Source organism: Acinonyx jubatus, chromosome A1 (genome assembly GCF_027475565.1).
Source record: "Acinonyx jubatus isolate Ajub_Pintada_27869175 chromosome A1, VMU_Ajub_asm_v1.0, whole genome shotgun sequence".
Taxonomy (NCBI): Eukaryota; Metazoa; Chordata; class Mammalia; order Carnivora; family Felidae; genus Acinonyx; species Acinonyx jubatus.
The window spans coordinates 155,468,020-155,485,993 of NC_069380.1; the positions used below are offsets into that span (position 1 = coordinate 155,468,020).

At 38.0% G+C, this 17,974-nt stretch overlaps 1 long non-coding RNA gene across 1 annotated transcript; it reads left to right on the forward strand.

Moving 5' to 3' along the window:
* The first annotated feature begins 1,851 nt into the window (after nucleotides 1-1,851).
* Nucleotides 1,852-17,664, forward strand: LOC106968988 (uncharacterized). The gene is made up of 4 exons (XR_001429266.3): nucleotides 1,852-2,071; nucleotides 4,432-4,769; nucleotides 14,751-14,882; nucleotides 16,982-17,664. It is a non-coding gene; the product is annotated as an uncharacterized LOC106968988 (long non-coding RNA).
* The last annotated feature ends 310 nt before the right edge of the window (nucleotides 17,665-17,974 follow it).

A 17,974-nucleotide genomic window follows, 5' to 3' on the forward strand; every position in this document is an offset into this window, starting at 1 on the left:
TTAAGTATCTCTGGTCAAACCAGTAATATTCAAGCACAATGAAAAAGAAAACTAGTTATTCCATGTAATTCTACATAATTATCAAAAAAGAAAATTATGTTCATTCAACAGTGGCAAAAATGAATACACTGAATGATGGATCCCATTCTTTATTTCCACCAAACACGTTAACAGCAAGTCAATGACACCTCTATGACGTGGAGCGCTGACAAGACTTAATTAACTAGGTGTGAATTTATCTCAACTTGTCATGAGACTACATTTATTTTCAGCCAGTACCAACCAATCCTCTTAGGTATTTCTAAGTTATTTTGTACACAATTTTTATATGTTAAAAGACTAATAAATAACCTACAGTCCTAAATTGTAAAGATTATATGTAACATTTATGTAAAAAACAATGCCTTTTATTTAAAATAAAGTGTTTCTGACCAATGATTTAAATTGTATCTGCCTAATTTGTGGTTTTTACACATTTGTACATGAATAAGTTTCAATCAAACTCAAAACTAAATATGTCTAATCTAAGCAGAGGATGGGAGAATGGAGAATCTTTATTTTTTTTTTCTTTTAAAAGAGTGTATTAAGTCACTTTTGTTTTGTTGTGTTTTGTTTGGCTTTTTTTTTAGGATTCTATCTAAAGAAATAGAATGGTTACATAGACCATATGTAAGTATTATTATCTCTATCTACAAATGGTGAGCCAGGCTCTGAAAAATTTAGAGTATCTCCAAACCAGAAAATAGCAGAACAGAGACTCTTATCTAGATTCTCTATTCAAAATTTTGAATTATTTTCACCACACATATTATTACCTCTCTTAGTTGGAGTGAGTGGCTTTCAGTATCAGGGGGAAAAAATACCAAAAAGAGGAGAAATACTCTCAGATAGTCTAAAGTTTAGAAAAGATACAGATTATTAAAAATTTTATTTTGGATAACTTCCACCTTTTCAATAAAAATCTGAGTGTCCACTGTATGCCAGGCACATGGGAGACAAAAATGAATAAAAGTCCTTACTCTAAATAAAGGAGCACGTAGTGTAGCACAGACATATTCAGCGACAATTACAATAAAATATTATGAATACAAGAACACTGACATACAGAGGATGTTGTCACCTATGCAAGCAAGAGCAAGGGTGCCAGCTTTGGGTGGCCAGAGTCAGAAAACATTTCATCTAATCAACAAACATTAGGCACTGTGCCAGAAGCTGGAGCAGATAAATAAAACAGACCGGATCATAGCTCTCCTTGAACTTGCATTATAGAAGACACTATAAACAAGCAAATAAACGAGGTCATCCCATGTGATACTGGAATGAAATAGATCAACATACAGAGAAGACTGGGTCACTATCAATTGACATATCAAGGAAGAACTCCCGTGAAAAAATGAGGAAGACCTGAGACGTCAGGGATGTATACCATTTTAAATAGTTATTGTTTAGCCTTTGGGGGCAAAATCAGTATGTTTTTAAAAACTAAGTACCTTTATAGTCTACATAAAGTTTACTTTACTTTCAGGTAATGGTGTCATTTCGCTAAAGCTCAAAATCTCTTGGTTGAAGTTTCATCATCACCCAGTTGAAAAAATAAAGATGAAAGAACCCTTCTCCTTTCAATAAACAGAGCTGTTCTCAGCAGAAGGTAGCCTGGGGTAGCGGCGACAAGGTGCTGATGGCACTGAGGGCTGTCCTCACCTAGGCCAGCTCTCCTGGAAGTGCGCCGTCCGAATGAGGGTGCGGTGCGCTCCGTGCAGGTGCCAGGTGCAGGCTGCCTCCTTGCCCTTGGAGCTCCAGCTCGGCCGCTCCTAACGCATCTGTCCCAGGCCCGCCCAGACCAGAAGGCTGCAGCCTCTGCCCTCCACCAGCAGCCTCCCACTTGGAAATGAAAAACCAATAGCCTAAGGCCCACCTCCTCCCACTTCCAAACACGTGTAACCACGAGCCTCTGGGATAGTCCTTGCAGATCTGGTGGCACGTGCCAAACGCGTGACGTCATACGTCACGCACAGGGCAGAGCCACGCCAGTTGGAACCTGGGACAGACATTGGTCTCCAGGCGCAGGAAGGTGGGTCCTGAATTGCGTGTGTGGTATTGTAACGCTCAGGACCTCTCAAAGGCCCCGGGATGTGGCGCAGGCTCCGAGGGGTTTTCTTGCCATCTCCTACAACTCATCCCTCAATTTTGGGAGTGCTTCTGGCCCTAGCAACTGAGATTTAAATGCGGACCCAGAGAACTGCGCTCCTAGCTTAAATTGGAGATCCTCTGGCCCCAGAGGTTTGGAGTTCAGTCTGTGGAGAAGAGTAAATGGGGCAGAATGTGGTTGATTTATTTGTGATGAAAACGAAGGCTCAAGAGACAAGGTCCTGCCATATATCATTTTGAACAAAAGGAATGATGGATTTAGGAAGCCCAAAAATAGTACCAGGGAGCAGAAATATTTAATCCTAAAAGCTAACACCTTTCAATTCTTGTCAATTCAGTGTCCCTTGTTTTTCAGAGGTTTATTCGCCCTCAAACCCTTTCTCCCAAAGTATCAAGTTTTTGTTAAAATTACACCAGCAGTAATTTTGGAAAATATCATCAAAAGTAATGTTGCATAATGTGATGCCAATAAGGGACCCCAGGATTAGAAGTTAAGAGACTTGGGATATTAGTGCCAGGCTTGATGTGGCCACCTGTAGGAACTACATTCCCTTGCCTCAAATTTATTGATCAGTAAAGTAAGGGAGTTGAAACAGAGCTCTTAAAAATTTTTTTGACTTTAGCAAAGGTCAAATTATCACAGATAGTCATGCAAATTTTTGTAACTGTAGCTTTGCCAGGATCACACCAGATATTAGGGACGCTTAGTACAGGGAACAAATCAAGGATAGACTTAGAGCATACTGGCAAGAAAAAAAAATAGAAAAATTCTTAGTCAAAGCAGTATCTCTAAAATTTAGTTTATTAAATTTTTTTTATTAACGTTTTTTATTTATTTTTGAGGGACAGAGAGAGACCGAGCACCAGCAGGGGAGGGGCAGAGAGAGAGGGGGGGACACAGAGTGGGTTCCAGGCTCTGAGTTGTCAGCACAGAGCCAGACACCGGGCTCGAACCCACAAATGGTGAGATAGTGACCTGACCCAAAGTCAGATGTTTAACTGACTGAGCCACCCAGACAGCCCTAAAATTTAGTTTATCAAACCATTTGGTTTAATGTAGTTGAATACAATTCAAAATTGACCCTTATTGGCTTGTATAAAGAGTAAATGCTGTCAGTTCTTCGGTTCTTAAAGACAGTAGGAAGGTACATATTTAGATCTCCTGTTCCTTAGATCTCGCAACCTTCTTTTGTTTCTTTGTTACTGACCAAAGTTTTCTCTTCCCTTTGTGGTCTCAGCTTTCTTACTTCCCACTTAGATTTGATTCTGGCCCTGTGCAGGTTTTTTTTTTTTTTGGATGTGTGTGTGTGTGTGTGTGTGTGTGTGTGTGTGTGTTAAAGTCCTATCACCAAATCTAAAACTTTTTCAGTCTTCATTCTTTTTGAGTTTTATAAGTATCTGATGCTAGCAATATCCTATACTTCTTAACATAACCTTCTTTTTCTTTCGTAAGATAAGTTTGTGTTTTATTTCTGGCTATTCTCTATGTCTTCTCTTCCTCCTTCCTCTCCTTTCTCCACACCCCAAAGTCTTGTACTTCATTCATTTTATCATTAAATTCTGTTTCATGGAAATCACATCTGAATATTGCCTTAAATTATTTTAGAAACTTTATAAATCTCTAACTCTAATACTATTCTTTGTCCAGAGTTTTCCAAATATTTGCTGAATAAAATAATAATAAAATCACCAATTATTGGTGGCATCAATGTAAGCACTTAGTATATTGAATAAGTATTATTAAAAATTTTTAATGCAGTATCCTCAGATATGTGATAAATATATGGTATATATAGTACTTATAAGTCTTGATACTATACCCACTGTATATGTACTTCTGGCAAACATTACTGTATTTCACTATGTACTTGTGTATCTTATAATGCTATTATAAATACTATCATTTTGGGGAAAAGAGTTTATAGTTATGAATAATAATAAAAGTAAGATATGAATTATCAGCTCTTGAAAAAATGCCCTGCATCTTTCCCATGTGGAAAGCCAATGTTTGTATTACTAGAATAGCAATTCTCAACTTTTTGGTCTCAAAAGCTGTTTGCACTCTTACAAATTATTGAGAACCCCCCCAAATTTTTGTTTATGATTAATAACTTATTAGAAATTAATGCTGAGATATTTAGAAAATACTTGTTAATTCATATGGTAGGCAGTCTTTATGATGGCCCCCAGTGATTCTTACCTGGTGGTATTCATGCCCTTGTGTAATCCCCTCCCCTTGAGCATGTGCTGGATTAATTCTTTTTTTTTTTTTTTTTTTTGAAGGACACGGCCAAAATGATGGGATGCCACTTTCAAGATTCGGTTACAGAAAGACTGTGGCTCCTCTCTCTCTCTCTCTCTTTGAGGGAAGCCAGCTGCCATGTTGTGACTTTCCTGTGGAGAGACCGATATAGCAAGGAACTGATGTCTCTGATTGACAGCAGTGTGGAACTGGGACCTGCTGACAGCCATGTAAGTGTGCTGAGCAGCTGATCCTGCCCCAGGCAGGCCTTAAGATGACTGCAGCTCTGCAGACACCTTGAATGTAGGTAACTTTGGGAGAGACCTTGAGCCAGAGGAACCCAAAGAAGCTGCACCTAGATTCCTGACACACAGAAATGGTGAGATAAGAAATAAATACTGTGAAGCCACTAAATTTTGGCATGACTTGTGATACAGCAGTATACAACTAATACAGTTTCTTTTAAAATAACAATAACAATCTTTTCATGAAAAATCACTATATTTTTCAAAATAAAACACGTAGTGAGATGAGTGATATTGTTTATGTTTTTGCAAATCTCTCACATGTCTAATTTTATGGAAAACATCTGGCTTCTCAAATCTGCCTCTGAATTTAATCTGTTACAGTACACTACTTTGGTTGAAATACATGAGGAAATTTCAGCCTTAGACAGATATGTAGTTGTATAAGGAAGGAGTGTGTTAATACTCTTTGCTGATAAGTGTGGGCAGTCTTCTTTGATCCTGTATCAGCATTCAATAGGTGGTAGTTTCTTAAGGGTTAGTTGCAACATAGAAATCATATACTCTGTTACATTTAAATTTATTGGTCTGTTGTGTGCTTTGACTGGATCTTTTATTAATGCATGATTTCGTAGCATCATGCATTGATCATTTGGATAATATTGGTCCTCTGATTTATGTAGACCTTCCATTGACATGTTTCATCATTCAACAATTTCCCGGTATTCCTCTATTCTCCCCTCTCCCCCCCAAAAAAAACCCTCTTTGTTAATATTACCACTGCTCTTATCAGAAAAGTCTTTAAGTTTGGGGAAGCTATAGTATCATCTATTATTGCATAGCAAATTACTCAAACTTAGCAACTTAGAACAATAAATTTTAACTATTTCACAGTTTCTGTGGGTCAGGAATCCAGAGGGACTTAGCTGAGTGGTTCCAGTTCAGGGTCTTTCAAAAGGTTGCAATCAAGCTGTTGGCTGGGCTGCAGTCATTTCAAGGCTAAACTGAGAGACAGACTACTTCCAAACTGACTCATGTGCCATTTGGCAGGCTTCAGAGGATCCACTTCCAAGTTTACTCACATGGTTGCTTGCAAGCCTCAGTTCCTTGCCAAGTGAACCTTTCCATAGGCTGCTTGAGTGTTTTCAAGGTGTAGCAGTTGGCTTTCTTCTCCCAGGGCTACCTCACAACCTGACAGCTTGTCCTAGACGAGTGATGAGAGACAGAGAGAGAGAGAATATGAATATAAAAGAGCTCACCTAAGACAGAAGCATAGTCATTTTATAACCTATTCTCAATATGACAGCTCATCACTTCAGCCATATTCTATTTAGTAGAAATGGCTGAGCCCACAATCAATGGTTGGGAAACTAAGCCCTGCCTCTTGACGAGAACTGGATCAAAGAATATTGGGACATAGCTACATAACCACCACAAATTGTCAAACTTATGGTGCCAGATGTAAGTTTTCCCAAATTCTAATTTTTGTTCTAAATTTATCATTGGCATTAAACACTGTCACTTGTTTTCCTTGAAATGACAACCTTCTTTCATTTTTTAGAAAATACCCTGGCAAACACTCAATGCTATATAACCATGGTTTCTGTCAGGTGTTCTTTCAAGTAGAAAATTATATTCCATGGAAAAAGTCACTAATTCAAGTCACGGGTCAGGACAAGTATACTATTAGTTTTTCCTTGAGGCAGTCATGTATTTCAGTATGCAGCAGAAGGGCTTTATGCATACTTCCTGTTAACTCACACACAATATTAAAATGACATATATCTAAGGGTCAATATTTAATAAAATTGATCATTTTCATTGCTTCATCCAAGATATTCTTAGGTAAAGTTGCCTTTTTTTTTTTTTTTTTTGGACAGACTGTAGTGCTCAGGACTTCAAACTGGGAAAACCATTGTAGGAATAGGTAAATCTGGAAAAGCTTCATGGGGAAGGGTGTGTGTTGAGATTAGCTGGAATTACATTTCAATTGACAGAGAGGAAGAAAGGTGGGAAAGGCAAGTAGGCAAAACCAGTGGAGCTGGAATGAAATGGGCACGTTCTATTCAAGAGGAAAGAAAGGGAAGGCTATTTGGGAGCAAGCTGTGGATTAGATATGGGCACCTGTGGAGGGACCCAGCCTAACATCTCCACAAAATAGACTCCACCTGAAGGGGCAGTGTGAGGGAGGAAGGCTGCTAGAAGCCCATGGGCTTCTCAGAATGGTAAACCAAATAGAAGTGCAATAGGAGGTTACCAGTAGGGTTCCATATAGCACAGTCACCTTTGACTATTTGTGGTTCCTGAGGGCACCAAAGCGGTCACAACCACATAGTTAAGTAAGAGCTTTCCGCCCCCACCCTCCAACCCCCAGCAAAACTGAACTAGGAAAGGAAAGTTTTAAATGGAATGAGATTAGTGTTTGGATTATTACCCCAGACTGGACTCTAGGTACTAAAACTTCATTTATTACATGAGAGCCAGCACAGAACTATAAAATCTACCTGGGGTTTCAAGATAGTGAAGGTGGAGCACAGACAGTTGTAACAGTGCAAATTTGAAGGACAGCTGGAGAAAGGAGATTGTTACTTTCAGCTTGCACACCACTGAGTTCTCCTGTAATAAAGTGGTTACAATAACTATTGAGCATTTATTTTTGCCAGGCTGAGGTTCAGCTGGGCACGTTTCCATGAATGGACAGGATGTATATATATTTAGGAGAATGGTGTTTTCAGAGTGATTGGAGCTGGGCTAACCTGTGTTCATGTCTCAGCTCTCCTACTTTAAAAAATGGGACACATTGTTAATCTCCTAGACTCTGGGTTTCCTCATCTATAAAATGGAGATAAATAATGCCTATAGTAAAATTAGGTTTCTAATTTAATAATATCCTAGTTTAAACAACAACAACAACAACAAAACACAGTGGACTAAAATACCCCATGATGTTACTTTTACTGAACTAAAGTTAATGGAGTATATTTAAAGGATCATTCAGTAGCTTGTTCCATTTACAACTGTACTAATAGTTCCATTTCATGATACCAAGATTCTCTCAAGGGAGAAATTAAGAACACAAAATACTTGCTTTTAGTCCACAGAGTTGACTCTCTACCAACTCTGCCAACAGAGAGAAAAACAAAACAAAACAAAACAAAACAAAACAAAGCCTTCTCTGCAAGAAGTATTAAACATAACTCAAAAAACCCAGGTATTTAAAAATAATTATGGCAAAAATAAAACAGGATAATATACATATATATATTCTCATGTTACCATCAAATTTATGGCAGAGGAACTGAGCCTGATTTGGGGGTTTAGATATATTTTGTTTCATATTTAAGAATAAGTATCTATTCTGGAAGTAATCTTTAAGGGATGGAATACTACTTAGAGACCATTTGCTTACAGATACTTAGAGGCATTAAGTGATTTTTCCCTTATCACCGAGCTGCTGAAGGGCACAAGTGGGATAAGAACCAACACATTCTGACTCAACAATGTACTGCTTTTTGGCATATTCTGCACTACTATCTACAAATCACTCCCATATCTTTATTTAAATAGAGCAGAACCTCTAGTGAGGAGCAGTCAGCACTTTGCTCTCATCTGTTGCATTTGCTTCATTTATTTCTTTAAAAGTTGCAGTGAAGCCCCATTTGATTTAAATCAGGTGACTTTTTATTCAGTGAGATTAAGCTATATGTTCAAATGTTACTTTCTATTCTTTTGGAAGAGGAAAATTAAAATTAAGTGTAAATGGGGGAAACAGCATTTGTTACATAAAAAACAAAGGCCTAAAATCCTCACTTCATATGGAATTCATAAATATATAAACATGCCAACGGGAAAAATATTACCAAAGACAACCATAAATCATCCATTTATTTAACAGATATTTTCTTAATTTTTTCCATATATCCTGTACTCTGCTATGGTTTAGGAATAGAATTAACAAGTATTTGTTGACTTCATGTCATATTGCTAAGAAAAGGTTTATTGACAGTAATCCCATTTTGCAAAAATATGTATGTATATATACATCAAAATATCTGGAAGGATATAAAGTGGTTATCAATGGGTGGCCAGATGTGTTTATGTGAAACTTATACAACAATGGACATGGATTTCTTTTGTGATAAAGTTTTATTAAAATGTCTAAAACTTACAGACATAAAATTATTCAATTATTTCACCTATTGTCAAGGGTTTTTTGGTAATAAAAATAAATGTATTTTATTCTTTTCTTATCCAATGGAAGATGGGTTCCAACAGAAATGGATTCCTTCCTTTCTTTTATACCACTAAAATCCCACCTTCTCTATCCTGGCCCCAAGATACCACAGATACATAAACACGCACAGACAGACATGCACACAGAAACACAGACACACGGACACAAGACAGTCTCTCACACAATAGATACACATAAACACACCACACCACAGAAACACACACAGAGATACACAGTCTTACTAAAACTTACTTTTGTAGAAGTGAAAGAGTTTGGCAGAGATCTGAATGTTTTAGTTTTGGAAATAGCATTCATTATTCTCTAAATTGCTCAGTTCTTTTTTTTTTTTCATTTGCAACCCATGAATGCAATATTTTTACATGCTTACATATTATAAAATGTATAAATTCTTTTAGTGGGAACATAGCCTGTTTAAAGCAGAAATTAATTTTCCTTTGTGAAATTATATTAGAGAAATTTACTTCACAAACATTATTACCAGCTGACCTTTAAAGGTTTTAAAGAACTTAGGGGCGCCTGGGTGGCTTGGTCGGTTAAGCGTCGGACTTCAGCTCAGGTCATGATCTCACGGTCCGTGAGTTCAAGCCCCGCGTCGGGCTCTGTGCTGACAGCTCAGAGCCTGGAGCCTGTTTCAGATTCTGTGTCTCCCTCTCTCTCTGCCCCTTCCCTGTTCATGCTCTGTCTCTCTCTGTCTCAAAAAATAAATAAACGTTAAAAAAATTAAAAAAAAAGAACTTAAAGGACTTACTTTTATTTTTATTATTTTTTTAGTTTTTGAGAGAGTGGGAACATATGCAGGTGCATGGGGGGAGGAGGGGCAGAGGGACAGGGAAAGAGACATATGTAAAGAATAGTCATAGCAGTATTGTTTATGATAGCCCCAAACTGGAAACAATGCATAAATTCATTAACCCTAGAATGGATATATAAATACTGATACATTCATGTATTCGAACTCTATACAGTACTGAAAATAAATGAACTGTTCTCATATGTAACAATATGGGTGAAACTTCTGTAAATACCATTGAACAAAGGAAGCATGACACAACAGAATATACACACCATCAAGTTCTAAAGCAGGAAACTCTATTTTCTAGGATTACACACTTGGGTAGTGTATTGATATTCTCAAGCTAGGCAAGTGAAGATTGTTTAATAAAAGGTGTGGGAAGGGTTTGGGAAAAGCTATAAGGAATGGTACAGTGTCCTAGTCCAATAAGAGCAGGAGGCATAACTATCCTTAGATGGCAAGGGGTAAGCAGATTGAACGCAGAGGGAGAGAGTTGCATGAAGAGTTAAGTTTCACAGGAACAATGACCTTTGGTTGTTGTGATGTTTAATTTTGTATACCAACTGGACTGGGCCATGGTGTCCAGACATTTGTCAAACTTATTCTAGATTTCTGTGAAGGTGTTTTAAAATATGTAATTAACATTTATTAAACACATTTTTTAGTACAGTTGACACACAATGTTACATTAGTTTCAGGTGTACAGCATAGTGATTCATCTTCTCTATGTTATGTTATGTTCACCACAAGTGTAGTTACCATCCGTCACCATACAACACAATTATAATATCATTGACTATATTCCCTATGCTGTGCCTTTTACTCCCGTGACTTATTCATTCTACATTAACATTTATATAAGTGCATTTTGAGTAAAGCAGATTACCTCCATAATATGGGTAGGCCTCATCCAATCAATTGAAGGCCTTAACAGAACAGACTGACTTCCCTCAAGCAAGAAGGAATTCTGCCAGCAGTCTTTGGGCTTGAACTGCAACTCTTCCCCAGGTCTCCAGACTGCTGACCTACCACACAGATTTTTGATTCACCAAACCTCCACAATTGTATGGGCCAATTCTTTAAAATAAATCTCTCTCTCTCTCTCCTTCTCCCTCATATATATGTATGTCATATATACATACATATATATGACATATATATATATATATATGTATATATATGACATTTATGTCAGTTCAGGATGTATAACACTATTATATATATAAACACACACACACACACACACACACACACACACACACACACCCCATGTTGATTCGTTTCTCTGCCTAACCCTGGTGAACACAGTTAGTAATAAAACCAACCCAGCTAGCCCTTGGGGAGACTCTCCAGGAGAGGAGGCAGGGGAGGAAAATATCCTATTTCATTCCACTCCATCTGATCTCCCTGTTGATAAATGCAAGTGGAAGCCAGAGGCCAATGGAGCTTGTTGATACAGTTCATACAAGCTAGCTTCCCTGTATATAGAGCAGGGTGGAGAAGTGAGAAGAGTGGGCCTGAGCAGGCAAAGAAAGAGTTAAACTTTATAAGGAAAAGCTGGGAAACTGTTACCATAAAATTCAGATTGGTGGTCACCTGTAGAAGTGTGAGAAAGTATCTAGAAGGGATGCATAGGTTGGGGTATTTCCTCACCTGAATGATGGTTAAATGGGTATTTGTTTTATAATTATTCATTAATCATGTGCTGTTGTATATTTCATAATTTACAATAATAAAAACTTGTATAATACTTGAGTTTTAAGTCCTAACCATTTTCCAGGTAAGCAAGTTTGCAGCATTTAAAATGGTCTGTTGAAAACACTAGAAATTTGCTATAGATAAGCATACAAGTCCTGACAAGTGAAGTAATTAAATAACTCAGAACTAAAAGATATTTTCTTTAAAAAAAAAAGTTGCTTTGAGCCAAATGGGGAAGAAAAAATAGTAACTAGAGACTCAGACATGTTTAAATACTGACAGTATTGAATAGCAGAGAGGTAAATGTCGAAGACACCAGAGAAGAAAGGGGAAACAGATGGAGTGCAGTTCCTCCAGTGTCAAAAGGGGAAGCACACACAGCACTACCAGAGGCTGGTATACCAGCCTTAAATAAGATGAGGGAATCTATTGCACGGTAACTGAAGGGCAAAGAAAAGGATGTATGTGGTGACATGTAAATTTGTTGGCTTAGTAGTGGGAAGCTGAGGGTAGTTCCCCATCTGATGCTTCCTTTGTCTTGTCTTGTCTTGTCTTGTCTTTTCTTTTCTTTTCTTTTCTTTTCTTTTCTTTTCTTTTCTTTTCTTTTCTTTTCTTTTCTTTTCTTTCCCTTTCCCTTTCCCTTTCCCTTTCCTCTCCTCTCCTCTCCTCTCCTCTCCTCTCCTCTCCTTTCCTCCCTTTTCTTCTCTTTTCTTCTTTCTTTTCTTTTCTCTTTCTTTTGAGAGAGAAAGAGCACAAGCAGGGGAGGGGAAGAGGGAGAGGGAGAGAGAGAATTTTAAGCAGGCTCCATGCCCAGTGTGGAGCCCAATTTCAAGGCTCAGTTTCACGACTGTGAGATCATGACCTGAGCTGAAATCAAGAGTTCAACAGTTAACCGACTGAGCCACCCAGGCACCCATGATGCTTCCTTTTTCTCTGGGACAGAAAACATTAGGGAAGATAAGGAGGGAGGAGATGTCAAAGTCTGAGACAGAAGACAGTGAGAAGGCTTGAACCACTCTGGAGAATAAGAGCAATAACCACATTTGGCAAGAAATACCCAGTGTTCAATTGAAGTTGGAGACTGTGAATTTGTAGCACCACCAATCTGCACGATGACTTTCTATAGTAAGATTTAGCCATCAAAATATGGGTGTAGAAAAAATCAGACAGCTGGATTGATCCAGGGTTGGAGTTTTGGACTGAAGGACTACAGAACAAGGGATGTGAGGCTAAACACAAAGAGATGCACCATGGGATTTCAAATGGATAGGGTGGGAAATACAGAAGAGGGCTATCAGAGAAGGAGAACATGGAAGGGTCAAGGGTTTGGATATTGTATGAGAGCATGAGCAGGGAGCAACTGAATGATGGAAATGGAAGGATGAAGGTTGCGTGTCCAGGTTGTGGAATATCTGAATGTGTTGTTGTAGGTGTGGAGCAGTTGTGGGTAGTGATAATGCCTAGGGACAGGACATTGAAAAGGAGGGATAAAGTGGAGTGGAGGTGAAGGTCACCAAAGAAGAGAGGCTAAGAAGTTGAAAGAGTAATTCATGTGGACATCTACATCATGGAGGATCATGAACATATTTGGAGCAGAGAGAAAAATAATGAACAATGTATGAAGTGGAGGTTGGTGGTTGAGTGGGAGGTTGCTAAATGACAGCAAGAGGAAAGATAGAAGGAAGCATAGCAAATGGCTCTTTGGATCAGAAGAACAGTTCTTCAGGAGGATAAAGGAATAATGGTCTGGTTCTCCCCTCTACCCCAATTGGAATTACAGAAGGTAAACTAGAAAAGTTTTGCAGGAAAAATGCATGGGCAAATCTAGGTGACCAGGATACATTATAGCTGGGCCTGTAGCAAGGAGGATATCAGGTTAAAGTGGCTGTAAAATTCAGGAAGAATTCACTCTAGAAATGCAGTAATATTGATTAGCAGGTGGTATTGATAGTCCCGATTGCCCAGGTTGGCTCTGGAAGTTTCTAAGTTTTAGAAGTTTAGAAGATACCAAGTTTTCCCTGATATGAGAATCTAGAAGTAAAGAACACAAGTGCATTTAGTACAGTTGTTTCCATACTTGTTCCGTGGGCTATTAGATTCCTTTGAAGCTCTAGGTTAAGAACCATATTTAGAAGATGGCTTTGTAAATGTGGCTGTTGGATGATCTTTGTAGCTAATCCCATCATGTAGATAGACCTTAGTCTCTCCTAAGCCTGAATCTGCCAATCAGAAGACAGAACTGTAGAAGATTGAGCAAGTTTTAAATTGGCACAAATTTCCACTTGCTGGCTTAATTCCAATTAACCATTTATTTATATATGCAAAACATCCTTGGGATCAAAATGACCTATACCTTAGATGCCTAATAAATGCTTGTTGAGAGGCACCTGGGTAGTTCAGTTGGTTGACTGTCTTACTCTTGATTTTGGATCAGTCTTGATCCGATGGTCCTGAGATCGAGCCCAGTGTCAGGCTCTGCGCTGGGCGTGGAGCTAGCTTAAGATTCTCTCTTTCTCTCTCTCCCCCTCTGCCCCTCTCCCCTGCTCGCTCTCTCTCTCTCTCTCTCTGTCTCTCTTAAAAAACAAAACAAAACGTTTGTTCAACTGAAAGGATAATAGTGGGCTTCCCATGTAGACTTCCCTACAGGGAAAAGAAGGTGTTGGCCACATATCATAAGTTTCTGGGCCCTTTAATAGTTACCCTTCTCATTATAAATGAGCAAATCTAGGTTATACACTGGCTTCTTGTGCACTGAGTTAGCACAAACTCATCCATTGAGTAGGATCAGCTCTGGGCACCCTGACAAAATTAAGTTTCTGGACTTGCAAAACTGAGGAATGAGCCCTGGAAAATGTGACTTGACTGAGGCAATGTCATCCTGAGGCCAGCCTGAGCAGCCCAGCTGGCCTCTCCCTGTGACACTTCTAACTCAGTTGTTTAGAACAGCAACTGTATTTACATCATTTTTAGCTCCTGCAATAAAAAGCTTTGAGACCATGACTGAGTTATAAGCAAAACATCCTTGTAATCACAGTTAATGCAACAGGACTAAGTCATGTATTAGAAATCATAGTGAGTTAATAAAACCCAGTGGCTGAAGGTGTCTCCTAATTCTAGAGTCTAGCGTGGGGAGTTATTAACAGTGTATATAATTTGTGACTGTTCATGGGTAGTGACCTAGTAACAGACTGTTTCATTTAAGGCTACAGCTAGTGAGTACTAAAATGCTTGTAACAAAACAAAACAAAACAAAGCAAACTGCTTTTTTTGTGTGTGTCTGCTTTGTTTTGTTTGTATTCTCTACTTCATTGCTTCTTGTGTTATGGCAGAGTTGCACATTTCTGAGTGTCTCATTCTTTTTGTTCACAGAATCATAAACTTTTCCCACTACTCTGAAGAGTTGGACATAATGACCAGTAAAAACAGGATTTTTGTCCGACATGGCAACCATTCCAATAACAAATACCGATGATCCTTTCGTTTCTGTTCACCTATAAAAAGGTAGTTGCTAACTAACCAGTTCAGTAAAATGTCATGTCTTGCTAGATTTCACTAGAAAGAAGAGTTTTCTTGCCTTTCAGAATTTCATGAGTTCTTATGATTTGCCAATTTGGTAGTAAAGCAAAATATGTGGTGGTGGTGGGGGGGGGAACATCACAGTATAAATATGCACACCCTTTAATTTTACCTGCTGGTAAGTAATTTAATCTTTATATTAAATCAGCAAGAATATACTATGACTGAAAAGACAAAACTTGAGAACTTAAAGCCCTGGGCTTGCAGTGGGGAACTTACGCTGCAGCCTGGATGGGGATTTAGGTGTGGGCGTGGTAAGGGGTATTGCTCAAGTTCCTCTCTTTAGGGGAATATTTCAGTGGAAACTGAGAAGATCTAATTGACACCGGGATGAGTCCAAAAGCATCTTTGCTTTGTTTCTGCTACTTACCACTTCACTGAGAAAAGTCTAGACACTTTTGAATGAAGATGCTGAATCTTTTAATGTAGATTGAATTGCTCTTGTCCCACCCTGGTCCTAAAACTGGAAGGAGCTTGTTACACCGAACATCTTGAGAAAGAACACTGGACAAGCCCCTTCATTAGCAGAAATAGTATCGGCCCTGTAGGAGTAGGGGAAAGTTACCAGTTGGGAATGGAGTTTGGATCTGGCTATAGCAGGGAAAGAAACTGGTAGTATAACTGGAAAGATAATAATAACTATGCAAGTCCAGATATTTTAATTTGAAGATGAGTAGTGAGAATAACAATAAAAAATAATAATACTGAAGTCTCAGATTAATATTTAAAACATTGAATGGGCTCTAAAGAGGACCATGGAGATCACTGTCAGTAAGAATATGCCCAGGGGATCTCGGGATAAGGTGAAAAACAAAAGGAAGAGAAAAAAAAATGTCCTTAAGATAAACTGAAAGTTTTAAATGCCTGAGTTAGGTGATGTTTGAATGCCAAAGGACTATTCCCCAAGGATACAAGCTGTTAACCAGCTGGGCATTTCTTAGAGAAAAAAAAAAGCTTCTAAGAAAATTTCAATTGTTCACTGTAAAATAGTTTTTCATTGCAGACAAGATTATAGAGTTGGGTGTGAAAAGTAAAAAGCAAGGTGAGAAAAATAAGGATCAGAAGTATTGTATGAGGTCAGAAGTGAGGTGAATTGGTTTGTTCTTGCCGTTAAATGAAAAAGGAGGGGGCACCTGGGTGGCTCAGTCAGTTAAGCCTCCAACTCTTGATTTTGGTTCAGGTCATGAGCTTGGGGTTCCTGGGAACAAGCCCCTCATCAGGCTCTGCACCACGGAGCCTGCTTGGGGTTCTCTCTCTCCCCTTATCTCTGCCCCTCCCCCACCAACACTGTGCATGCTCTCCCTGGGTCTCAAAGTAAACATAAAAGAGAAAACAAAAAAGAGAACATTTCAAAGCAGCCTTGTAAAATGCCCAGTTGGGATAATGCCCAATGGATGGTCGTAGCACAGATGCATAGCAGAGATGGCAAGTAGAAGGAATATAAGAGATGGGGAGGACTTATGAGGAATCTACCATTGTAAATGGCACAACTTTTAGTACAGTTAACAGTAGAGCCAGATTATAGTAATATTGAAAAAATCTATCTTTTCATGTATTTAAGATTTTCACAAAGGTCTATCAGCAGAGTATTACACCATTTAAATCTAATATTTATATTAGATATATTTCTGTATAGCTACAAATGGAAATATTCACAAACATTATGCATAAGTAAATGATACAATCAATAATGTTTGATAAAGATACTTGTATATATATTTTTCAAGGACTAAATAACAGAGTAGGCATATTGAAGGCTGAACAACCTGATTTCTTTGAAGTTCAATCCTTTGAAAAATGCTGGTAGCAACAAGCAGTCCTGGTTCAAAGGAACATATGTTCTGGTATTTTTAAGTAACATTTTAACTGGAAAACAGAATGATTGTTTGAAAAACACGATTGCACACAATGATAGAGGTGGGTGGCTAATATAAATTCAAACAAACAAATGCACATTTTACACCTTTTCTGAAAGAGTTTACGGTAGTTAGATTCTGGATTTTCACCTTGGCTTATCCGAACAGAATTGACAGCATTGCAGCCTTGCAGTTTAGAAGAAATCCACTAGAAGAAATCCACTAGAAGAAAGAAGTAATAAACTGTCAGCTACTTCTCTGGGAAGAATTACCTAAGTAATAAAATGAATAAAGTCAACTTTTCTCATGACTGACTGTATGGTTACTGACCTTGGCATGTGACTCTGCTTAGGTTATTCTATGTGAAGTACATGCATGCTCTTGTTGTAAAAACAAAAAGATGCTAATCTTGAATTTTATGATTTTTCTGTGAATTTGCAAGCTTTATCTCTCATTAGATAAGTTAATACAATATAAATACTTTTTTTACCAGGCAGGTTTCTAGGCACGTAGATCGGCAGTTTATCTGTGTTGCCTCCTATCTCCTCTTTCTTTCCTCTCTCCCCGCCTCTCTCACCCCAGCAGTCAGCCCTGATGCCCTATTCAACAGCACAGGACTCCACTATGGTGTTTTCCTAAGCTTGCTCTCTAGAGCACAGCCCTAGTACCAGATCTGTAGTCTCCAAACTTTTTTTGGCTGAATACCCGATAAGAAAGAATTTTGAACACACTCTCAATATCTTTATAAATTACATGCATATATTCCTGTTAATATATAATGAATACAATAAAACATACAGAAATAAAGATATAAATAGATGAAATAAAGATGAAGCAAATTATATTTTAAATAATTTTAAACTGTATTAACAATAACACAAAATACATTTTCTTTAAAATGTTACTGTTAGAGCTTTTTAGAGAGAACAATAATTCAGTATTTTTCTTAACTCTTAGTTTAACTCTTTGTGATACAGCAATGTAGATGTCTGCTTTTACCTTTTGTTTACTTCAAGTTCCTCTGAAAAGATCTCATGAAGATAAATGAATTTGAATGGAAGAACTGCTTCCTTAGCTGAGTCACTAAATCGTGATACTTATTTTTCAGCCCCACTTTTTATGTAAAGATTTTTGTTAATATCTAATGATATTAGATACATA